The 25,851-nt window shown below is 45.3% G+C and overlaps 1 protein-coding gene across 2 annotated transcripts in view; it reads right to left on the bottom strand.

Moving 5' to 3' along the window:
• Nucleotides 1-25,851, bottom strand: part of LOC124716906 (probable 4-coumarate--CoA ligase 1) — a 488,949-nt gene that overhangs the window by 461,843 nt on the left and 1,255 nt on the right. The window lies entirely within an intron of this gene.

Genomic DNA, 25,851 nt, shown 5'->3' with positions numbered 1-25,851 from the left:
CTGTGCAGACGAGCCCATTACAGGATTGTTATTGTCGTGTAACCACTCCGACACAGGTCGTGCACTATGAACAGGTGGTCGATCGTGTTGAAAGATGCAGTCGCCATCCACGAATTGCTCTTCAAGAGCGGGAAGCATGAAAGTGCTTAAAATATCAATGTAGGTCTGTGCTTTGATAGTGCCACGCTAAACAACAAGGGGTGCAAGCCTCCTCCAAGAAAAACACGACCACACCACCGCCTCTGAATTTTATTATTGGCACTACACACGCTGACAGATGACGTTCGTTCACCGGGCATTCGCCATACCTACACCCTACCATCAGATCGCCACGTGTACCGTGGTTTGTCACTCCACACAACGTTTTTCCACTGTTCAATCGTCCAATGTTTACGCTCCTTGCAGCAAGCGGGGCGTCATTTGATTTTTACCGGCGTGATGTGTAGCTTATCACCAGCCGCTAGACCATGAAATCCAAGTTTTCTCACCTCCCGCCTAACTGTAATAGTACTTGCAGTGGATCCTGATGCAGTTTGGAATTCCCGTGTGATGGTCTGGGTAGATGTGTGGTTATTACACATTACTATCCTCTTCAACTGTCAGCGGTGTGCCGCGCGGGATTAGCCAAGCGGTCATTCGCCATACCTACACCCTACCATCAGATCGCCACGTGTACCGTGGTTTGTCACTCCACACAACGTTTTTCCACTGTTCAATCGTCCAATGTTTACGCTCCTTGCAGCAAGCGGGGCGTCATTTGATTTTTACCGGCGTGATGTGTAGCTTATCACCAGCCGCTAGACCATGAAATCCAAGTTTTCTCACCTCCCGCCTAACTGTAATAGTACTTGCAGTGGATCCTGATGCAGTTTGGAATTCCTGTGTGATGGTCTGGGTAGATGTGTGGTTATTACACATTACTATCCTCTTCAACTGTCAGCGGTGTGCCGCGCGGGATTAGCCAAGCGGTCTAAGGCGCTGCAGTCATGGACAGTGCGGCTGGTCCCGGCGAAGGTTCGAGTCCTCCCTCAGGCATGGCGTTTGTGTTTGTCCTTAGGATAATTTAGGTTAAGCAGTGTGTAAGCTTAGGGACTGATGACCTTAGCAGTTAAGTCTCATAAGATTTCACACACATTTAAACATTTTTTTTGTCGGCGGTGTCTGTCACTCAACAGACTAGGTCGGCCTGTACGCTTTTGTGTTGTACGTGTCCCTTCACGTTTCCACTTCACTATCACATCGGAAACAATGGACCTAGGGATGTTTAGGAGTGTGGAAATGTATCGTACAGACGGTTGACACAAGTGACAGCCAATCACCAGACCATGTTAGAAATCCGTGAGTTCTGTGGAGCACCCATTCTGCTCTCTCATGATGTGTAATGACTATTGAAGTCGCTGATATGGCGTACCTGGCAGTAGGTGGTAGCACAATACACCTAATATGAAAAATGTTTGTTTCTTGGATATGCGGAGAGTTTTGATCACATAGTGTATGTAACAGTAATATGAAAACACAAAACTACATACAGGGTGTTACAAAAAGGTACGGCCAAACTTTCAGGAAACATTCCTCACACACAAATAAAAGATCTTATGTGGACATGTGTCCGGAAACGCTTAATTTCCATGTTGGAGCTCATTTTAGTCTCGTCAGTATGTACTGTACTTCCTCGATTCACCGCCAGTTGGCCCAATTGAAGGAAGGTAATGTTAACTTCGGTGCTTGTGTTGACATGCGACTCATTGCTCTACAGTACTAGCATCAAGCACATCAGTACGTAGCATCAACAGGTTAGTGTTCATCACGAACGTGGTTTTGCAGTCAGTGCAATGTTTACAAATACGGAGTTGGCAGATGCCCATTTGATGTATGGATTAGCACGGGGCAATAACCGTGGCGTGGTACGTTTGTATCGAGACAGATTTCCAGAACGAAGGTGTCCCGACAGGAAGACGTTCGAAGCAATTGATCGGCGTCTTAGGGAGCACGGAACATTCCAGCCTATGACCCGCGACTGGGGAAGACCTAGAACGACGAGGACACCTGCAATGGACGAGGCAATTCTTCGTGCAGTTGACGATAACACGTCAGCGTCAGAGAAATTGCTGCTGTACGAGGTAACGTTGACCACGTCACTGTATGTAGAGTGCTACGGGAGAACCCGTTGTTTCCGTACCATGTACAGCGTGTGCAGGCACTATCAGCAGCTGATTGGCCTCCACGGGTACACTTGTGCGAATGGTTCATCCAACAATGTGTCAATCCTCATTTCAGTGCAAATGTTTTCTTTACGGATGAGGCTTCATTCCAACGTGATCGAATTGTAAATTTTCACAATCAACATGTGTGGGCTGACAAGAATCCGCACGCAATTGTGCAGTCACGTCATCAACACAGATTTTCTGTGAACGTTTGGGCAGGCATTGTTGGTGATGTCTTGATTGGGCCCCATGTTCTTCCACATACGCTCAATGTAGCACGTTATCATGATTTCATACGGGATACTCTACCTGTACTGCTAGAACATGTGCCTTTACAAGTACGACACAACATGTGGTTCATGTACGATGGAGCTCCTGCACATTTCAGTCGAAGTGTTCGTACGCTTCTCAACAACAGATTCGGTGAGCGATGGATTGGTAGAGGCGGACCAATTCCATGGCCTCCACGCTCTCCTGACCTCAACCCTCTTGACTTTCATTTATGTGGGCGTTTGAAAGCTCTTGTCTACTCAACCCCGGTACCAAATGTAGAGACTCTTCGTGCTCGTATTGTGGACGGCTGTGATACAAAACGCCATTCTCCAGGGCTGCATCAGAGCATCAGGGATTCCATGCGACGGAGGGTGGATGCATGTATCCTCGCTAACGGAGGACATTTTGAACATTTCCTGTAACAAAGTGTCTGAAGTCACTCTGATACGTTCTGTTGCTGTGTGTTTCCATTCCATGATTAATGTGATTTGAAGAGAAGTAATAAAATGAGCTGTAACATGGAAAGTAAGCGTTTCCGGACACATGTCCACATAACATATTTTCTTTCTTTGTGTGTGAGGAATGTTTCCTGAAAGTTTGGCCGTACCTTTTTGTAACACCCTGTATAAAAGTAACTAAATGTCAATATCTAGGTTCCTAATCTTTGTAAGAGCTGTATCATCAACTTTCATGAGGTCGCTCCAATTCCCCTCGAAGGAGAGCAAGGGGCATTCAACTCTAATGTGCTCGATTGTCTGGTTCGGAGCCCCACAGTCACAAACCAGAGACTCTGTAGCACCCCATTTGTAAAGAGAGTCTGCACATCGTCCAAGCCCAATGCGAGCTCTGTTTAATTTGGCCTACAGTTTCCTCGAGTTCTGTGCCAGCAGTATCACAATCACACTTTCGCAACCAGCCACGCTCTTCAGGATTTCCAATAAGTTGACAGCTCTGGTTCCACAGGTCTCTCACGCCAGTATTACTGGTATCTAGCTGTTCTGGTTTCTTGAACGGAGTGTATTTCGTCGTAAAGTTGGTGTGTCTTCCTGTATGCGTAATTCCAGATTCTCCTGTAGGTTGCAGTGTTCCCTAAACAAGGCCTCGCTTCTGTGTATTGCGGGTGGATAGGTTCAAATGGTTCAAATGGCTCTGAGCACTATGGGACTTAACTTCTGTGGTCATCAGTCCCCTAGAACTTAGAACTACTTAAACCTAACTAACCTAAGGACATCACAAACATCCATGCCCGAGGCAGGATTCGAACCTGCGACCGTAGCAGCAGCGCGGTTCCGGATTGAAGCGCCCAGAACAGCTCGGCCACAGCGGCCGGCGAAATTCAGGAAGACCCGCGGGGGATCGGCGCTTGGTTCAGCGACTGGCATTTGACCCCTCAACGTAAGAAAACGTAACGTATCGCAAATACATACGCAGAAAGACCCTTTATTGTATGATTACAAAACAATCACTGGAAGCAGTTATTTCCATAAAGTACCTACCAGTATGTGTACGGAGCGGCCTGAAGTGAAACGACCGCACAAAATCGTCCGCAGCTTGTGGTCTAATGTCTAGCGCTGCTGTCCCTGAATCATGGCGTCCCGGGTTCGATTCCCGGTCAGGTCGGGATTTTCTCCGCACGGGGACTGGGTGTTTGTGTTGTCATCATTTCATCATCACTCAGGAATTGGCGAGACTAGACAGTGAAAAGATTGGGAATGTGTAGGGGCGCTGATAACCACGCCGTTGAGCGCCTCGCAAACCAAAATCATCATCATCATCATCATCATCATCATCATCATAATCACTACCACCACATAAAATTAATCGCGATAAGGCAGATGCCAGACAGATTCATTCGAGATATCCGGACGGAATGTAGTCCATCAGGAAGGGGAGTAGCTTACAAGACAATCGTTCGGCCAATACTTTAATACAGGGTGTTTGTAAACGAATATCGGGGTTTTAACGCTTTATAATATTTATTACATTAAACTTGCAGTTATAAATGATATGTCAAATAAAAGGGCAACTCAAACACTTTTACCAAGAACCTTATAAATGTTCGATGTGAACATTATTTGTCACACGGCACACATCAAGTCTATACCAAAGCGCCGGCCGCGGTGGCCGTGCGGTTCTAGGCGCTTCAGTCCGGAACCGCGAGACTGCTACGGTCGCAGGTTCGAATCCTGCCTCGGGCATGGATGTGTGTGATGTCTTTAGGTTAGTTAGATTTAAGTAGTTCTAAGTTCTAGGGGACTGATGACCTTAGAAGTCCCATAGTGCTCAGAGCCATTTGAACCATTCTATACCAAAGCGCTGGATAGGCCGCAAGGGGCCCAATGACAGGGCTTGCTCTGCATGGCCTCCACATTCAGCCGACCTAACGCCATGCGATTTTTTCCTTTGGGGCTTCATCAAGGATCGTGTGTACGGGCCTCCGCTACCAGCAGACCTCCGTGAATTAAGAAACCGGATTGAAGCAGCTGTTGTTACAATCGCTGAAGACATACTTATCAACGTTTGGGAAGAACTCGGCTATACAGGGTGAAAAGTATATAAACCGACAAACTCTGGGAGGTTGTAGGGGACATTAAAACAAATATTTTTCCCTGGTGTAATTTTCTCGTTTGAGGAGTAGTTAAACCGGTAGAGGAAGATTTCTATGGCGGCAAATTAATTAAACCAACAAACACTTTTCCATTTTTTATGACGAATAGAAATAGATTAAATCTGAAGAAACTGCAAAAAGGTGGGAATTTAAGGAGATGGGACCTGGATAAACTGAAAGAACCAGAGGTTGTACAGAGTTTCAGGGAGAGCATAAGGGAACAATTGAAAGGAAAGGGGGAAAGAAATACAGTAGAAGAAGAATGGGTAGCTCTGAGGGATGAAGTAGTGAAGGCAGCAGACGATCAAGTAGGTAAAAAGAAGAGGGTTAGTAGAAATCCTTGGGTAACAGAAGAAATATTGAATTTAATTGATAAAAGGAGAAAATATAAAAATGCAGTAAACGAAGCAGGCAAAAACGAATACAAACGTCTCAAAAATGATATCGACAGGAAGTGCAAAATGGCTAAGCAGGGATGGCTAGAGGACAAATGTAAGGATGTAGAGGCTTATCTCACTAGGGGTAAGATAGATACTGCCTACAGGAAAATTAAAGAGACCTTTGGAGAAAAGAGAACCACATGTATGAACATCAAGAGCTCAGATGGAAACCCAGTTCTAAGCAAAGAAGGGAAAGCAGAAAGGTGGAAGGAGTATATAGAGGGTCCATACAAGGGCGATGCACTTGAGGACAATATTATGGAAATGGAAGAGGATGTAGATCAAGATGAAATGGGAGATACGATACTGCGTGAAGAGTTTGACAGAGCACTGAAGGACCTGAGTCGAAACAAGGCCCCCGGAGTAGACAACATTCCACTGGAACTACTGACGGCCTTGGGAGAGCCAGTCCTGACAAAACTCTACCATCTGGTGAGCAAGATGTATGAAACAGGCGAAATACCCTCAGACTTCAAGAAGAATATAATAATTCCAATCCCAAAGAAAGCAGGTGTTGACAGATGTGAAAATTACCGAACAATCAGTTTAATAAGCCACAGCTGCAAAGTACTAACACGAATTCTTTACAGACGAATGGAAAAACTAGTAGAAGCTGACCTCGGGGAAGATCAGTTTGGATTCCGTAGAAATACTGGAACACGTGAGGCAATACTGACCTTACGACTTACCTTAGAAGAAAGATTAAGGAAAGGCAAACCTACGTTTCTAGCATTTGTAGACTTAGAGAAAGCTTTTGGCAATGTTGACTGGAATACTCTCTTTCAAATTCTAAAGGTGGCAGGGGTAAATTACAGAGAGCGAAAGGCTATTTACAACTTGTACAGAAACCAGATGGCAGTTATAAGAGTTGAGGGACATGAAAGGGAAGCAGTGGTTGGGAAGGGAGTAAGACAGGGTTGTAGCCTCTCCCCGATGTTATTCAATCTCTATATTGAGCAAGCAGTAAAGGAAACAAAAGAAAAATTCGGAGTAGGTATTAAAATCCATGGAGAAGAAATAAAAACTTTGAGGTTCGCCGATGACATTGTAATTCTGTCAGAGACAGCAAAGGACTTGGAAGAGCAGTTGAACGGAATGGATGGTGTCTTGAAGGGAGGATATAAGATGAACATCAACAAAAGCAAAACGAGGATAATGGAATGTAGTCGAGTTAAGTCGGGTGATGCTGAGGGTATTAGACTAGGAAATGAGACACTTAAAGTAGTAAAGGAGTTTTGCTATTTGGGGAGCAAAATAACTGATGATGGACGAAGTAGAGAGGATATAAAATGTAGACTGGCAATGGCAACGAAAGCGTTTCTGAAGAAGAGAAATTTGTTAACATCGAGTATAGATTTAAGTGTCAGGAAGCTATTTCTGAAAGTATTTGTATGGAGTGTAGCCATGTATGGAAGTGAAACATGGACGGTAAATAGTTTGGACAAGAAGAGAATAGAAGCTTTTGAAATGTGGTGCTACAGAAGAATGCTGAAGATTAGATGGGTAGATCACATAACTAATGAGGAAGTATTGAATAGGATTGGGGAGAAGAGAAGTTTGTGGCACAACTTGACCAGAAGAAGGGATCGGTTGGTAGGACATGTTCTGAGGCATCAAGGGATCACCAGTTTAGTATTGGAGGGCAGCGTGGAGGGTAAAAATCATAGGGGGAGACCAAGAGATGAATACACTAAGCAGATTCAGAAGGATGTAGGTTGCAGTAGGTACTGGGAGATGAAGAAGCTTGCACAGGATAGAGTAGCATGGAGAGCTGCATCAAACCAGTCTCAGGATTGAAGACCACAACAACAACAACAACAACAGAAAACACTTTTCCATTTTTTATGACCAAGAGACAACACATTAACACAACCAATTTCAATTACAGTACATTTTCAAATATGCCTCTATTGACACGTAAACATAGGTTACACCGTCGGATCATCTGACACGGGCAAAAAAAACCAGGAGTATCCTGAATTGTTCCTGCTGCTGCTACTATCCGGGAAACCAGATCCTCTTCTGATGCAACAGGAATTGCGTAAACAAGGTTGCGCATCTTTCCCCACACAAAAAAGTCCAGAGGGGACATATCTGGGGATCGAGCAGGCCACGGTACAGGACCACCTCTGCCGATCCACGTTTCTGGGAAGCGTCGGTCCAGGAATCGACGCACACGACGACTGAAAAGTGTCGGCGCCCCGTCATGTTGGGAACATGCGTTGTCTTGCAGGGAGCGGGTAGCTGAGAAACCCGCTGTGCAGCTCGTCCGTTGTGGTGCGCTATGTAGTACGCACCAACTATATCAGTGTACTCACTCCAGGTGTATCGCTCCATTAGTTAACAGAGACAATGCACTACTACACTGGTGGACAGCAGTTGCCTACAACTGAAGAGCGTAATACGCCCCCTACCAACTGAAGATCGTAATACGGCCTCCACCGGTTTAAAAAATCCTCATAGGAAAAAATGACACTAGGGAAAAATATTTGTTTTGATGTCCCCTACAACCTCCTAGTGTTTGTCGGTTTAAATACTTTTCACCTTGTATACTTGATATGTGCCGTGTGACAAATGGTGCTCACGTTGAACATTTGTAAGTTTCTTGGTAAAACAGTTTGAGTTGTTCTTCATTTGTCGTATAATTAATAGCTGTAAGTTTAATGTAACAAATATTATAAAGCGTTAAAACCCCGATATTCATTTATAAACACCCTATATTGTTCGACAGTGTGAGATCCGTAGTAGCAGACAGGATAGATGGAGGAAATAGAAAAGATCCTAAGAAGAGCAGCGCGTTTCGTTACAGGTTACTGAAGTTAGGGCGAAAGTGTCACCAAGATTCTAAGCCAACTGCAATGGCAGACGCTGCCAGAGACGCATCCTGCAGCGCATTATGGTCTACCATAAAAGTTCGACAGCTTACGTTCCTAGGAGAGTGAAGCAGTGTACTACTTCCTCCTCCGTATATCTCGTGGAAAGACCACGAAAATAAAATTCGAGAGATTCGAGCCTATACGGAGGCTTACCAAAAATCGTTCTTCCCACGAATCACTCGCGACTGTTACAGGAAAAGGAGCAAGTAAGGCTGGTACCCAAAGTACCCTTTGCCACAGACTGTAAGGTGCCAAGTGGCGTATAGATGAATCTGCAGAAGGGTTCATTTTCTCCTACAACGTGCTGACATTTCTCATACAGAAACAGCAGTTGACCGGCGTTGCCTGGTGAAATGTTGTTGTGATGCTTCGTGTAAGGAGGAGAAATGCCTACCATCACGTTTCCGACTTTGATAAAGGTCGGATTGTAGCCTATCGCGATTGCGGTTTATCATATCGAGACACTGTTGCTCTCGTTGGTCGAGATCCAATGACTGTTAGCAGAATGTGGAATCGGTGGGTTAATGGGGGTAATACGGAACGCTGTGCTGGATCCCAACGGCCTCGTATCACTAGCAGTCGAGATGACAGGCATCTTATCCGCATGGCTATAACGGATCGTTTAGCCACGTCTCGATCCCTGAGTCAACAGATGGGGACGTTCGCAAGACAACAACCATCTGCACGAACAGTTCGGTTCGACGACGTTTGCAGCAGCATGAACTATCAGCTCTGAGAGCATGGCTGCTGTTACCCTTGACGCTGCATCACAGACAGGAGCGCCTGCGATGGTGTACTCAACGACGAACCTGGGTGCACGAATGGCAAAACGTCATTTTTTCGTATGAATCCAGGTTCTGTTTACAGCATCATGATGGTCACATCCGTGTTTTGCGACATCGCGGTGAACGCACATTGAAAGCGTGTATTCGTCATCGCCTTACTGGCGTATCACCCAGCGTGATGGTATGGGGTGCCTTTCGTTACACGTCTCGGTCATCTCTTGTTTGCATTGAACAGTGGACGTTACATTTGAGATGTGTTACGACCTCTCTACCCTTCATTCGATCCATGCGAAACCCTACATTTCAGCAGGATAATGCACGACCGCATGTTGCAGGTCCTGTACAGGCCTTTCTGGATACAGTAAATGTTCGACTGCTGCCCTGGCCAGCACATTCTCCAGATCTCTCACCAATTGAAAACGTCTGGTCAATGATGGCCGAGCAACTGGCTCGTCACAATACGCCAGTCACTGCTCTTGATGAACTGTGGTATAGTGTTGAAGCTGCATGGACAGCTGTACCTGTGCAAGTCATCGAAGCTCTGTCTGGCTCAATGCCCAGGCGTATAAAGGCCGTTATTACGGCTAGAGGTGGTTGTTCTGGGTACTGATTTCTCAGGATCTATGCACCCAAACTGCGTGAAAATGTAATCACATATCAGTTGTAGTATAATATATTTGTCCAATGAATACCCGTTTATCATCTGCATTTCTTCTTGGTGTAGCAATTTTAATGGCCAGTAGTGTAATTCCCTGCACTTAGACGCTATTAAAAACAGTGACGAGTCGTCACCTTCGCTAGGACCTATAAGACAAGGTTAAATTTCTGGCCTCTCCAGAGTCAATACCCATTGTGCAGTAACCTATGCATAAGTCTGAGATCCCGTTGAGTACAGTAACAGCATTCCGAAACTTCACCATTAGTAATTCGTCAATGTACAGTAATACACTGACTGACCTTACAAGTCATGCGGAGCCCCTGTAACCTGTCGGAGCTCCTATTGCCCGGCACAGTGCAGCAACTCGACGTATCATCAACTCAACAAGTCGCTGAAAGTCAGTCCCCTGCGGAGATGCTGAGCCACGCTGCCTCCGTATCCGTCCTCAACTGCCGGAGCAGAATTTTGTGCACGAACTGTGCACGTCCCACAAGGTTTCGATGGGTTTCATGTCGAACGGTCTGGGTGACCACATCATTCGTTCGAATTTTCCGGAATGTTCTTCAAACCAATTGCGAACAATTGTGGCCCGGTGACATTGCGCATTGTCATGCGTACAAATTCCATCGTTGTTTCGGGACATGACGTCCATGAATGGCGCCAAATGGTCTGCAAGAAGTCGAACATAACCATTTCCAGTTGGACCAAAGGCCCCACTCCATTCCATGAAAACACAGCCTACACCTTTATGTAGGCCATCACCAGTTTGCACAGTGCCTTGTTGGAAACTTGGATCCATGGCTTCGTAGGGTCTGCGCCACACATGAACCCTTCCATCAGCTGTTACGGCGACGTCGTGCTGTTCGCAAAGATAGGCCTACTCGCGTTGGTCGTCTGCTGCCATAGCTCATCAACGTGAAATTTCGTGATATTGTCCTAACGAATACGTTCCTCATACGTCCCACATGGATTTCTGCGGTTATTTCTCGCATGTTGCTTGTCTCTTAGCACTGACAACTCTACGCAAACGTCGTTGCTCTCGATTGTTAAGTGAAGGCCGTCGGCCACTGAACTTCCTGTGGTGAGAGGTAATGCCTGAAATTTGGTACTCTCGGCACGCTCTTTGCAATGTGGATCTCGGAATCCTGAATTCCCTAACGATTTCCGATATGGAATGCCCCATGTTCAACTAACATTCCACACTCAGAGTCTGTCACGTCGCAAAACTTTTCACGTGAATCAAGTGAGTGCAAATGATAGATCCGCCGAAGCGCTGCTCTTTCATACCCTGTGTACGCTATACTATCGACATCTGTATGTGTGCATATCGCTACCGAACGACTTTTGTTACCTCATTGTATGGCGGCATTGATGGCTGCAGTTAATGCCTCGCCTCTGGTCTCAAAATTTACTTGTAGTGTCGGGTTTTTTTCCTATTTGCAATAGAAATTTTGATAAATAAAACATGTGTTCACAGTTCAGCACGTGTTTTCTAAATAAATGATCGAATTCGCACAGGAATGTCATCCTGCATGTTTATGGGCTGATGTGGACCTACGTTTGATTGAATTTCACAAAAATAAAAGCATTGTGGACCTTCGTGATACACCACGTTCACCACTTGTGAAGTGGCGATTCACAAAATGTATTTAAAGAGATCATTCTCGGCACCAGTTTATGATCTGTGAATTTACAAAAGAAAGTATAAAAATGCATAATAAAAATAGATTGCCTAACATCTAGCCCTTTGTTTCTTTACATCGTAAAGGGCAGTCGACTGAAAACGAGTCAATGGAAAAAAGTAAGTAAACTGTTTATTAATTCGAAAGTAATCGCCATAACCGTTAAAACTTTTATCCCACCGGTTTTACAAATGTTGACCCCAATATTAATTTTTTTCCGCATATTCGGGTCAACATTTGTAAAACTTTCATTCCTCTCTCTCAAACCCCACCCTATGGGGGAGAGGGGGAGAGTAAATTTTAGCGAATCAAAATTTACGAAGTATATGAGCATTTTTTATTTATTCGTAACCATTTTCCACGCAAAAATGAGAACATGGATTTTCTTGAAGTACAGCGCCAACTACCAAAAATCAAAACAAATGTTTAAGACAAAATGTACGTAGTTTTTATGTAGAACTTGATTCAGCAATAAAAGATAGGATATCATATATGGTGACCGTTCAGCTCTCTAGAATGAAATTACAATTAAATTAATACCATTAGCTGCTGACGGACGTTGATATACATCAACGGGGACAGTTGAAAATGTGTGCCCCGACTGGGAGTCGAACCCAGGATGTCCTGCTTACATGGCGGACATTCTGTCCATCTGAACCACTGGGGGCACATAGTGCGACTGCAGGGACTTATCGCCGGCACGCTCCCCGTGAGACCCACATTCTCAGTTTACAGTCCACACACTACATTCGTAGTGCCCCTGCCAGTATACCCATTACTCTCGGCAGACAATCCACCGAGTTCCGTAAGAGTTCAGTCAATTCGTGTGCATCCGCACTGAAGAACGTCATCAGCCGGTTAGCCTTAACGATATGAAGATGGCATCTGTTCTTTCGGACATGTCCGAAAGAACAGATGTCATTGGTGACCGTACAGCTCTCCAGAATGAAATTACAATTAAGTGGTGGCTCAGATGGATGGAGTACCTGCCATGTAAGCAGGAGATCCCGGGTTCGAGTCCCGGTCGGGTCACACATTTTCAACTGTCCCTGTTGATGTATATCAACGTCCGTCAGCAGCTAAAAGTATTGATTTAATTGTAATTTCATTCTAGAGAGCTGCACGGTCACCATAGATGATATCCTATCATTTTGTCACCACAACTGGAATTCGTGTTACAGGCAAAATCACTGACAACACGAAAGGGGCACAGTCCCGTCTAATTTATTTCGATTAGTTTCGTTCGTCAAAAGCGAGCGTTGCAGGTACTGATAGCCCAAACTAACCACGGAGTGTACTAACGAAAACAGTTTTGCTTTCGTCTGTGTTGTAAAAGAAAACAACAAAGTTTTCGCATAATTTTACGTGATTTCTATGTTCGTTGTAAAGCGTTATAGCAGGACACCAGTAGTCATTGACTGTGAACACATAGACATATTTCACTGAGATTACAATGAAATGAACACCCTTAGCTGCTTACAGGCGTTGACATACGTCAACGGGCACAGACGAAAATGTGTGCCCAACCGGGACTCGAACCCGGGATCTCCTGCTTACATGGCAAACACACTATCCATCTGAGCCACCGAGGACACAGAGGATAGCGCGACTGCAGGGATTTATCTCTAGCACACCTCCCGCGAAACCCACATTCTCAACGTATTGTCCCGCACTAAATTCGTAGTGCCCCTGCCCATTATACTCATTACTTGCGGCGCGTTGCCGATTCCTGTAAGAGTTCGGGCACTGTTTGTGCATTCGCACAGAAGAAGAAGATGGCCAAGTGGCCGGTGAGCCTTAACTACGAGGGCTGTCCACAAAGTACATTACGTTTTGGAATTAAAAATAAATAAAGTATTGGAAATTTTTTTATTATATACAGATGAAAGCCACACTGAAATACTACTTTTCTACATAGTTGCCATTTAAATTAAGGCAGTTACCGTAGCGATGGACGAGCTTGGAAATTCCTTCGTCGTAAAATTCGGCCGCCTGCGCCTTCAACCACGTGGTTACCTCTTCTTGAAGCTGTGCGCCGTCATCAAAACGCTGCATAGCCAACCACTTCTTCATTGCTGGGAATAAGTGGAAGTCGCTCGGTGCCAGGTCGGGACTGTACGGCGGATGAGGAAACAACTCCCACTTAAAAGATTCGAGAACTTCACGAGTGGCATTTGACGTGTGGACCCGGGCGTTGTCGTGAATCAGCAAGATCTTTGAGCCCAACTTTCCCCTGCGCTTGTTTTGTATTGCTCTTCTGAGGTTGTCCAGAATTTGGCAATACCTTTAAGAGTTTATTGTAGTGCCTCTTTCAAGGAAATCCACAAAAATCACACCTTTTCTGTCCCAAAAGAGGTAACCACGTGGTTGAAGGCGCAGGCGGCCGAATTTTACGACAAAGGAATTTCCAAGCTCGTCCATCGCTATGATAAGTGCCTTAATTTAAATGGCAACTACGTACAAAACTAGTATTTAAGTGTGGCTTTCATCTGTATATAATAAAAAAAATTCCAATACTTTATTTATTTTTAATTCCAAAACGTAATGTACTTTGTGGATAGCCCTCGTATATGCCAGAGACATGTCCGAAAGAACAGATACCATCTTAGTATATATGTATTTCACTCAAACATCATAGATCTCATTCATTTTCTAGATACATCTCATGATGGAATATATATTCCGAAATCGGTCATGTCTGTTGTATGAATAACCATCAGTTAAGTGCAGTCTGAGGAAGTCTAATATTTCAGGTAAGAAAATACGTCAATCACTTTTCTCCACGGCAGGCTCTTTTTAAGCCATAGATTACGATAGCATCAGATGCAACGTAAACAAGTTCGTAGAAGAGAGAGAGACGTTTAGCCGGGAGTATGAAAACAGTTACTAGTGGTACTATAATGAGTCGTATTTTACATCAGGAAATGTATAGTTCTGCAAAATAACGTTAAATTAAGGCTGTTTTCCCCTCTTACGGTAGCTATTAGCCCCATGAAAGGACCGTTGGAAAATGTATTTGGCACTTTATCTATTTTCTTAAAATGGAACTTTAAAATTTTAGGAACTGTTTCGCTTTTTAGACTTATATAGTGTATGTATATATATTAAAAATTTGTGAATTTTCTCGTGATGCAGCCGGAGTAATATACTTTCTACGCCAGTTGCCTCGTACAGCCGTTCGCTTATCTTTACGCAGTCGACTTGTGCAATACATGTTCTTTATTTTGTAATGAAGTCAGACAAATGTACTGTTTCTTCCAGTATTTTTTTTTTTTGTTTTGTTTTGGTTTTAGGGCGCAAAACTTCTATGGTCATTAGCGCCCGGTCCGTGACTTAGGAAACAGTAAAAAGCCGAAATTGAAAACCAGCAGCAATGGGAACGAAAGTCATAAAATTGGAGAAACTAAAAGCAGAAGGAAGGCTTAAAAATCCACTACAGAAAGGGGTTGGTTCTCCCCAAAAAAAGCTTCAAATGACTGACGTCATTTCACTGGCACTAATAAACTGGAGAACGCGGTCGGCTGAGCGCGTGTCATCTGCTAAAATCGACGATATATCAGGCAATAGCTGTAGACGGGAGCGTAACGGATTAAAATAGGGGCACTCAATTAAAAGGTGTCTTACCGTCCACAGCTGAGAGCAGCGGGGACAGAGTGGGGGAGGATCGCCGCTTAAAAGATGTCGATGGCTAAAAAGACAGTGCCCTATCCGGAGTCTAGTTAAAATTACCTCCTCCCGACGACACGTTCGGGAGGAAGAGGTCCAAGGACAAGGAAGAGCTTTCATGTCCCGCAATTTATTATGGGTAAGTGTCGACCAATGCGTGTGCCATAAATGAACAACACGTCGACATAGAACGCTCCGTAGATCGGCGAAGGAAATCGATTGAATAGCTGGCCGAGGAAGAGAGACTGCAGCCTTGGCTGCAATATCGGCCGCCTCATTTCCACAGATACCAACGTGTCCCGTGAGCCAGAGGAACGCCACTGAGACGCCCCCCAGGTGGAGCAAGCGCAGACAGTCCTGAATCCGGTGGACCAGAGGGTGCACAGGGTAAAGAGCTTGGAGACTTAGGAGAGAGCTGAGAGAATCTGAGCAGATTACGTACTGTATCCGCTGATGGCGGCGGATGTAGTGGACAGCCTGGAGAACAGTGTAAAGCTCCGCAGTATAAACCAAACACTTGTCGGGAAGCCGAAAGTGATTTGGGGTGTCGCCAACAATACAGGCACTCCCTACACCTAACGATGTTTTCGAGCCGTCGGTGTAAATAAATGTGGCGTCCGTCATTTGTGCACATAGAGCAGCAAATGCCCGACGGTAAACAAGTGTAGGGGTACCATCCTTGGGAAACTGACATAGGTCACGGAGCAAGTAGATCCGGGGACGGAGCCAAGGCGGTGCTGTACCCCAAGTTGTCAAGAAGGTTTTAGGAAAGCGGAAGGAAAGAGAATGGAGCAGTTGACGGAAGCGGACTCCCGGTGGTAGTAGGGAGGAGGGGCGGCCTGCATACCCTACATCAAAGGAGGCGTCGAAAAAAATGTCATGGGCTGGATTAGCAGGCATGGAAGACAGATGGCTAGCATAAAGACTCAGAAGGACTGCTCGCCGATTGGACAGCGGAGGATCAGCAGTCTCAGCATAAAGGCTTTCCACAGGGCTGGTGTAAAAAGCTCCAGACACTAAACGTAATCCACGGTGGTGGATAGAGTCGAGACGCCGAAGAATAGACGGCCGAGCAGAGGAGTAGACTATGCTTCCATAGTCCAATTTCGAGCGCACTAAGGCGCGATAGAGGCGGAGAAGGACCACTCGGTCCGCTCCCCAGGAGGTACCATTCAGGACACGGAGGGTGTTGAGGGATCGCAGACAGCGAGCTGAAAGATAGGAAACGTGGGAGGACCAGCACAGTTTTCTGTCAAACATAAGACCCAAGAATTTAGCGATCTCTGAAAACGGAAGGTTGACAGGACCTAGATGTAAGGAGGGCGGAAGAAACTCCTTACGTCGCCAAAAATTAACACAAACGGTCTTACTGGGAGAAAAACGGAAGCCGGTTTCGATGCTCCAAGAGTGGAGGCGAGCGAGACATCCTTGAAGACGTCGTTCAAGAAGGCTGGTCCGTTGAGACCTGTAGTAGATCGCAAAATCGTCCACAAAGAGGGAGCCCGAGACATCAGGAAGGAGACAATCCATAATTGGATTTATGGCAATGGCAAACAGTACAACACTCAGCACGGAGCCCTGGGGTACCCCGTTTTCTTGGGAGAAAGTACGGGAGAGAGTAGTGTTCACCCGCACCCTAAATGTGCGCTCTGCCATAAATTCGCGAAGAAAAAGGGGCAGCCGACCTCGAAAGCCCCAAGAGAACAGTGTGCGGAGGATGCCTGTCCTTCAACAGGTATCGTATGCTCTCTCCAGATCAAAAAATATTGCTACTGTTTGGCGTTTCCGGAGAAAATTGTTCATGATATAAGTGGAGAGAGCAACAAGATGGTCAACTGCAGAACGATGCTTTCGGAATCCGCATTGGGCAGATGTTAAAAGACTGCGGGATTCCAGCCACCACGCTAAACGGTAATTCACCATACGCTCCAAAACCTTACAGACACTACTCGTGAAAGAAATGGGGCGATAGCTAGAGGGGAGATGTTTGTCCTTTCCAGGTTTCGGAACAGGAACGACGATAGTTTCCCGCCATCGTCTGGGAAAAGTACTGTCGGTCCAAATTCGATTATAAAGGCGAAGGAGGTAACGCAGGCTATGGGTTGATAAATGCAGCAACATTTGGACGTGGACATCATCCGGTCCTGGGACGGAGGAGCGAGAAGAAGAGAGTGCATGTTGGAGTTCCCGCAAGGAGAAAACAGTATTGTAGCTTTCGCGATTTTGAGAGGAGAAAGCAAGAGGTCGCACTTCTGCTGCACGTTTCTTCGGGAGAAACGCTGGCGGGTAAATGGAAGAGCTCGAAATCTCAGCAAAGTGCTGGCCTTCCGAGGAGGGAGTGAAGGTGTTAAATGAGCTAATAAAGAATTTCCAGCTTGCCTTCTTGCTATCGCGGATGACGCGACGGCATCGCGCTCGGAACTGCTTATAGCGGACACAGTTGGCCAAAGTAGGATGGTGGCGGAAAACGCGGAGAGCACGTCGCCGCTCACGTATTGCATCACGGCATGTCTCGTTCCACCAAGGAACTGGGGGGCGCCGGGGCAATTCGGAGGTGCGTGGTATTGAATGTTCCGCAGCTGTAAGAATAACGTCGGTAATATGTGTGACCTCATCGTCGACGCTGGGAAAGTGACGGTCATCGAATGTCGCTAGAGACGAAAAAAGTGTCCAGTCGGGTTGGGCAAACTTCCAGCGTCGCGGGCGCATGTAGGGCAGTTGAGCCTGCAGTCTAAGGACACATGGAAAGTGGTCACTCGAGTGTGTATCATCAAGGGCGAACCATTCGAAGCGCCGAGCAAGCGGAACAGTACCGACCGCAAGGTCCAAATGAGATAAATTTGTCGTGGAGGCAGACAAAAATGTAAGGACCCCAGTGTTGAGGCAAACTAGATCTGCTTGGTGGAAGACGTCTAGCAATAGTGAGCCACGTGGACAAGGATGTGGAGATCCCCAAAGCGGGTGGTGGGCATTGAAGTCCCCAACCAGCAAATATGGGGGTGGAAGCTGACCAAGAAGATGAAGGAGATCAGCTCGTGCTATTGGTGTTGACGATGGAATGTATACAGTACAAAGAGAGAACGTGTATCCGGAAAGGGAAAGACGGACGGCGACAGCTTGGAAGGAAGTGTTTAAATGGATTGGGTGATGATGGAGAGTTTCATGGAGAAGAATCATGAGTCCTCCATGTGCTGGAGTGCCTTCAACAGAGGGGAGGTCATATCGGACGGACTGAAAATTAGGGAGAACAAAGCGGTCATGGGGACGCAGCTTTGTTTCCTGGAGACAGAAGATGACCGGCAAGTAGGATCGTAAGAGGATCGACAATTCATCCCGATTGGCTCGAATACCGCGGATATTCCAGTGGATAATGGACATAGGGTGAACAGAAAATGGAGGAATGTGACCAAGGTCGCTGTCATCTCAACGACTGCTCTGAGCTTGCGACCGACAGCATGGAATGGCATTCAGCCGAAGGCAGAAGATCCTGATCCATAGGTTGGTCAGGAGCAGCTCCTGCCACCAGCGATCGGCCGGTTGATCGGCCGCCAGCGGTGCGCCTTGGCGACACAGAAGACGGCCGAGGGCGATTTCCGCCAGGTGGTGCTGTAGATGGGACACGCCTTGGCGGAGAAGGAGAGGAACTGGGTTTCTTTGTAGCCTTCTTGTAAGCATGATGTTTAGAGGAAGGAGGAACCGATGGTTGGGAAGTTGCCGTACGTAAATACTCTTCACGAGTATGCTCTTTTTTCGAAGTCTTGGTGTCTGACTTTTGGGCTCGAGATTTAGCAGAACTCGACGAAGGGTGAGCCAGAGAGTGGGCAGGCGAAAGTGGTGAGGTTGAACGGGCGATCTTTGCGTTGGCCGATCTGACGACCGTGGCACTAAAGGTGAGGTCGCAAGTCTGCGTGGCCGCCTCCTTTGTTGGCCGAGGAGAAGCAAGGACAGTGGTGTATTTTCCTTTCTGAGGCACGGTGGGCTGTCGACTGGCGAATAATTTTCGAGCAGCAAAGGTCGACACCTTTTCCTTTACTCTAATTTCCTGAATGAGCTTTTCGTCCTTAAAAACGGGACAATCTCGAGAGGAAGCAGCGTGGCCACCCATACAGTTGATGCAGCGAGGGGATGGAGGTGGACAAGCACCCTCATGGGCATCCTTGCCACACGTAACACATTTGGCCGGATTGGAACAGGACTAGCTGGTGTGATTGAACCGCTGACACCGATAGCAACGCGTAGGGTTTGGGATGTAAGGGCGAACGGAAATTATCTCATAGCCTGCTTTGATTTTCGATGGGAGTTGAACTTTGTCAAATGTCAAGAAGACAGTGCGGGTTGGAATGATGTTCGTGTCAACCCTTTTCATAACCCTATGAACAGCCGTTACGCCCTGATCAGACAGGTAGTGCTGAATTTCTTCGTCAGACAATCCATCGAGGGAGCGTGTATAAACGACTCCACGCGAGGAATTTAAAGTACGGTGCGGTTCCACCCGGACAGAGAAGGTGTGTAGTAGTGAGGTACGCAGCAATTTTTGTGCCTGGAGGGCACTGACTGTTTCTAACAACAGGGTGCCATTCCGTAATCTGGAACAAGACTTTACAGGACCTGCAATTGCGTCGACACCTTTCTGAATAATGAAAGGGTTGACCGTGGAGAAGTCGTGACCTTCGTCAGACCGAGAAACCACAAGGAACTGTGGCAACGATGGAAGAACTGACTGTGGCTGAGACTCAGTGAACTTACGTTTGTGAGCAGACATAGTGGAAGGTGAGGAAACCATTGCGGAAGAATCCCCCACGATTACCGGCGTCTCCGATGGCGCGCTCCTCCCTTGTGGGGGCCCTCTCTGAGGGCACTCCCGCCCTAGGTGATTGTTCACACCCCAGGTCACACCTCCCGACAAACGGACGGAGGGACCAATCGGCACTTTCGGAAGGTATCAGCTCGGGTAATCACCCCTCCCTGGTCCTGGCCGTTACCAGGGGGTACGTACGTGTCCTACCTGTCTATCCGAGGCGGGGAATTACGCGTTACCCCATCACTGGCTACGCATGGAAGTGCGTGGGTCAGCCTTCAGACACGCACAGGGAGGAAGAAAGAGAAAGGGAAAGGAAAGAAGAGAGGTCTCAAATGCCGCAGTGGAGAAAAGGGTAAAGAGAAGAGGTAAGGAAAAGAGAAGGACAAAGGAAGGATGAAGACATACAAGCAAGGAAGGCGAAGAATGCGGTACATTTACAAACGTCCGTCTCCGGACGTAGGCACAAACCATACTCCCAGAGGGGGAGAAAGGGAAGGAAAGAGCCAGAGGTGAGGGGGGGGGGGGGCGAAGATGGGGGATGGGGAAGGATTCGGAAAGGGAAGGTATGCAGCCCGGAAAGGAAGGAAGGCCACATTAGCTCGGGGTCCCGTGCTCGCTACGCACGTATCCACAAAAGAGTTGTGGATCCCCTGGGGGGTTCTTCCAGTATGTGACACAATTGTATCTCGAGAAATGGGCTTTGCGTGAAACCAATTAATAACTTTTTTTTAAAAAAGCAAGAAAATACCAGTGGACTACCCTAAAATGCGCAAGCAGATGACACTTCCTGATCCGAGAGAAAATTGGTGATAACATACTACAACAAAGTCAGATAAATGAAACAGAACGAGATTGGTGATGTAATTACGCATTTTCTAGTAGACCTCCGATTCTTTAAGGAAACTAACTGCTATGTATACAACAGTTTCAGACGCCTGATTAATTTACGAAAGAGGGAAAGCGTTCAATATTTGACGTTAGGCATGTAAGTGAGAAAAAGTTTAGAAAATATTTGAGATTATACGGGATGTATCAAAAAGAATCATCCGATTTGCCACATCTATGTTTCTGAAACTAATAAACATATACAATGAATTTTGTTTTTTGAAGAACGGTTAACTCAAAAAGTTTTTTCCATACCTTTTCATATGTGCTCAATATGCCTCCTTGAGATGCACGGCATATGTCAATACGCTAATCAAACTGTTCCCACACTGCAGCGAGCAAGTCTTGAGTTACAGCGTCCACAGCTGGTGTCATGCGATGTCTCAGGTCATTCATTGTTGTTGGTAAAGGAGGCACACAGAGTATTTTATAAATCCCCACAAGTAATAATCACAATCAGATCCGGTGACCTTGGAGGCCAGTAATGTAAGGCTGAATCATTTGGTTCAGTGTGATCGATCCATCGTTCAGCAATCTTGTGGCGGTGCAGCATTTTGTTGGTAAAACTCGAGTGTATGTCCTTTCCAACAGCGCATTATTCACGCACATATCTCAAATAACTTAATAGATCCGATTTTAAAAACTCATGATTATCATATCATTATCAAACACTGGATGAGTGAAGTGTGGGTAATTTTCCACCGTTTTAAGCTGGAACTAGTTTTCCACACATCTCTGTTTATGACGTCATCGCAGAATGATGTAATTTAGCAGTCACATCCAGTGATGTTGGGGGTTACGGTCTGCAAACTGTGTTGCGAATACAGCAAGCAGTGAAGAAGTATCAAATTAAAACGTCGTATCTGACTCTGAAGTTTTACTGCACGAGCAGTTAAAATGTCGTAAGTGAAAACCATTTTTTTCTTTCATCATTTTATGCGAGTGTTTGCGAGAAATTTTTTTGTAAAGGTTTGAAATTAAGCGTACGGTTTGTTGGAAGTCGCTGACAAGGGGATCGACCTTACGAACTTCCCTCGCCGATTTGATTTGTATTGACAGGATCTGTATAGCACGATTATGACTTCAGCATAATGTAAACAAGAAGTCGCAACTCTCAACCGTTTCCAAGAAAATCGAGTCTGAAAATTTTACGCGTCTTTATATATTTTACATGGTCGCTAGTATTCCAGACGTCCGCAGTCGAGTGTGTTAAGAGGTTACTTTTAGGAGCGCGAGGTCCATGCATCGAATATGCCTGCGCTCCATTTTCTTTTCCCATGTAATTATTACGACTGTTTGGATTGTCATTATTGAATTATCTGTTACTCTCAATCTTTATCCTGGAAAAAGGAGAAAAAAATTTCGTAATGAGCATGGAAAGAGTGAATACACAAGATCTTTTAATCCTATCATTATAGTCATTTTATTTATATTATTTTGTCTACATATGTGGCAATTACAACGTGTAAGCTATGGAACACTGTACGAATCTGGATGATACTCATCATAGAAACATGGGAAACAATAATTATTGGAACATACAGCATTTGTAATGAACGCATGTGCACGACTTTTTTTTCAGTGTGAATATTGCGAAACACGCTTGGGTTACGTTCGTAAGCGGTTCTCTGTCATAAGAGATTTTCGTGGGGTACCATGCATGTCCGCTGTTAGAATTACGTTGGAATGAAATTTAAAAACTACCCTCGCACATGTGAAGAAACTAAGCGCTTACTCCTTTGGCTGCCGAATTGTTAGTTACTGGCGACCATACGAAATATAGCTGGACATACAGCCCCATTTTCTAGCATGTTGCGTACAGCCTGGATGCAGAGAGGTAGGCGTGCTGCGTCCACGTCCACAATGACATAAACCAAGGTCTTCAGACCGGTATCCTGCGCTGCAAGCGTGACAGATGCAGCAGTGTTTGTTTACTGCGGTACAGAGGTCAACATACACTTCGAGTCTGTCGTTAGTTCCAAGAGAGACTTGCAATGAACGCTCCGCAAGTGGTGTGGTGTGTTAGTGTAACAGACGTGTATTGCAATACATAATTCGATAGCGTAACATCGATTCGAAAAGAACCGAAATACCAGCGGAGGTGAGGAAAAATATTATTGAGCTCAGTAAAAAGGGCTTTTCACTGCGGAAAATTGGGGAAATTGTTAGAAGGAGACTGGCAAGTGTCTTGACCGTAATAAGAAATTACAGGGACCGAGGAAGTGTAGAAAACAAAGCTAAGTGTGGACGACCACCAATATTATCTAACAGGGAGCGCCGACACATCATTAGAAAAGTGAATGCGGAGAACACAGTTACAGCCACAGAGTTGGCATTAGATGTCGCAAATACTCGTGTAAATAATGTTCATCCCGTAACAGCACGAAGACTGCTGCACAATCATGGATTTGAAAGTAGAACAGCAAGGAAGAAACCGTTCATAAGCAGGGTAATTGAACGGAAGCGACTAGAATTTGCAACTCTGCGTCGAAATAATGATTCTACATTTTTGAATAGAGTACTTTTCACGGATTTGTGTAAGTTTAACATCCCCCAGTATGATGGACAGCAAAAGGTGTGGCGAAAAAGGAATGAAAGTTGGAAGAAGAGAAATCTTGTCCGATCAGCGAAGTATGGGGGTAGAAATATTCTTGTGTGGGATTGCATGTCTGGAGCTGGAGTTGGGAATTTACTATTTATTGAAGGTACTATGGATAAATGGAGGTATCTCACCATCTTAAAGGAGAATCTGAAGCAATCTGGGGAGAAACTGAGACTAAGAACAAACTGGGTGTTCCAGTAAGACAATGACCCCAAGCATACGGCCACTGTAAAAGAGTGCCTAGCTTACAATGTACCAAAACATTCTTACTCGCCTCCCCAGTCACTAGACACTAACTCAGTTGAACATCTTTGGAGATAACTAAAGCGTAGTATAAAAAATGCAAATCAAAAACAAAGATGTTTTAAAAGCAGCCTTAGCGAAAGAGTGGAATAACTGCGTACTCAAAAAAAAAAAATTGGTAGAATCTATACCTCGACGTTCTGAAGCTGTGATCCAAGCAGAAGGTGGCAATACAAAATATTAATTTGGACCTGAAAGTGAAGAACATCACAGTGTATATTTACTCTTATGCCTGACCGCTGTTTCATTTGTATGCTCAAGATGTCAGTATATGGAATTATTATTAATTATGTTGTGTAACTGTTGTTTTTCATTCCCTAACATGTCTGTTTATGTCACAGAAAGTGAATATATAATATTTTCTTGATTGATTTCGATTTCAAGTGTTATTTTTAGGGTGTAGTGTTTAGTTCAAAAATGGTTCAAATGGTTCTGAGCACTATGGGGCTTAACATCTGAGGTCATCAGTCCCCTAGAACTTAGAACTACTCAAACATAACTAAACTAAGGACATCACACACATCTATTCCCGATGCAGGATTCGAACCTGCGGCTGAAGCGCCTAGAACCGCTCGGCCGGCCGGCTTAGTGTTTAGTGTCCGACCGTATGTAGGCACGCGCAAAATGTTCAAATTCGATTTTCTCGAAAACGTTTGAGAGTTGCCTCTCGCTATTTACATATGTTGCAGCCCTAGTCGTGCCCTACACAGCTTGTCAATACGTATCAAATCTGTGAGGGGAAGTTCGTACGGTCCGTTTGTGAGTGCTCTCAATCTCAAATACTGGACGAATATAGTGTGGGTACTTCGCGCCGTGAGTTACGGCTGCTTTCAAGACATATGCACAGGTTCTAACCTTAACTCTACCTTATTGTGTTAAGGTTATAGCTCTGAATAAGCAGATTGTGACAGCATATAAAAATTTTAAGTTCATTCAATAATTGCCCGGGATACCGGAAATAAAATTCTTTTGTTGGCACTGGATGCCGTTAGATAGGCAACCCGCATACGAGTTACCAATTTAGTAATATAGGTGTATCTCGCAAGGGAACCTCCCCATCGCACCCCCCTCAGATTTAGTTATAAGTTGGCGCAGTGGATAGGCCTTGAAAAACTGAACACAGATCAATCGAGAAAACAGGAAGAAGTTGCGTGGAACTATGAAAAAAAGAAGCAAAATATACAAACTGAATACCCCTTGCGCAAGATAGACAACATCAAGGAAAATATGAACTCAGGAGCGCCGTGGTCCCGTGGTTACCGTGAACAACTGCGAAACGAGAGGTACTTGATTCAAGTCTTCCCTCGAGTGAAGAGTTAAATTTTTTATATAATCAACTTCGCTCTCCAAAATTCCAGTACATGTTCAGATTTACTTGGACAAATGCAGGATTTGACGGTCTACACAAGGAAAAATTTGAAAACGTTAAAAACATATGTTTTGACAGAGCACAGGGAAAACCGTGCGACTGTCAAACTGTTGCATTCATTTGTTGCAGTTTATGTGACAAACTCTTATGTTTTCATCACTTTTTTGGGAGTGATTATCACATCCACAAGAAAACCTAAATCGGGAAAGGTAGAAGAATCTTTTTACCCATTCGCCAAGTGTACAAGTTAGGTGGGTCGACAACATATTCCTGTCATGTGACGCATATGCTGTCACCAGTGTCGTATAGAATATATCAGACGTGTTTTCCTGTGGAGGAATCGGTCGACCTATGACCTTGCGATGAAATGTTTTCGGTTCCCATTGGAGAGGCACGTCCTTTCGGGAAATACGGAAGCGTCCGATCCCGCCCGTCTGTTTTGATCCATGACGTCACAAATATGGCGGAAACGACCATAAACCATGATTCCAATATGGCGCATATAAACTCGGTACGTACACATTATTAAGACGAAAATACATCGAAAAACAAACACACACACTTTCTACAAAAAGCCTAATGACACTAACGGGACAAGCGCGAGAAATGGGGTGTTTTTGGGTGGGGGCAAACTAAATATAAACAAATTTAGACACCCACCCACATACAAATCCACACAAAACGACGAAAAAAACCGAC

The sequence above is a fragment of the Schistocerca piceifrons genome, chromosome 9 (genome assembly GCF_021461385.2).
Source record: "Schistocerca piceifrons isolate TAMUIC-IGC-003096 chromosome 9, iqSchPice1.1, whole genome shotgun sequence".
Classification (NCBI taxonomy): Eukaryota; Metazoa; Arthropoda; class Insecta; order Orthoptera; family Acrididae; genus Schistocerca; species Schistocerca piceifrons.
Note: the sequence above shows the minus strand (reverse complement) of the source record. Positions and strands in the feature narration are given on the sequence as shown.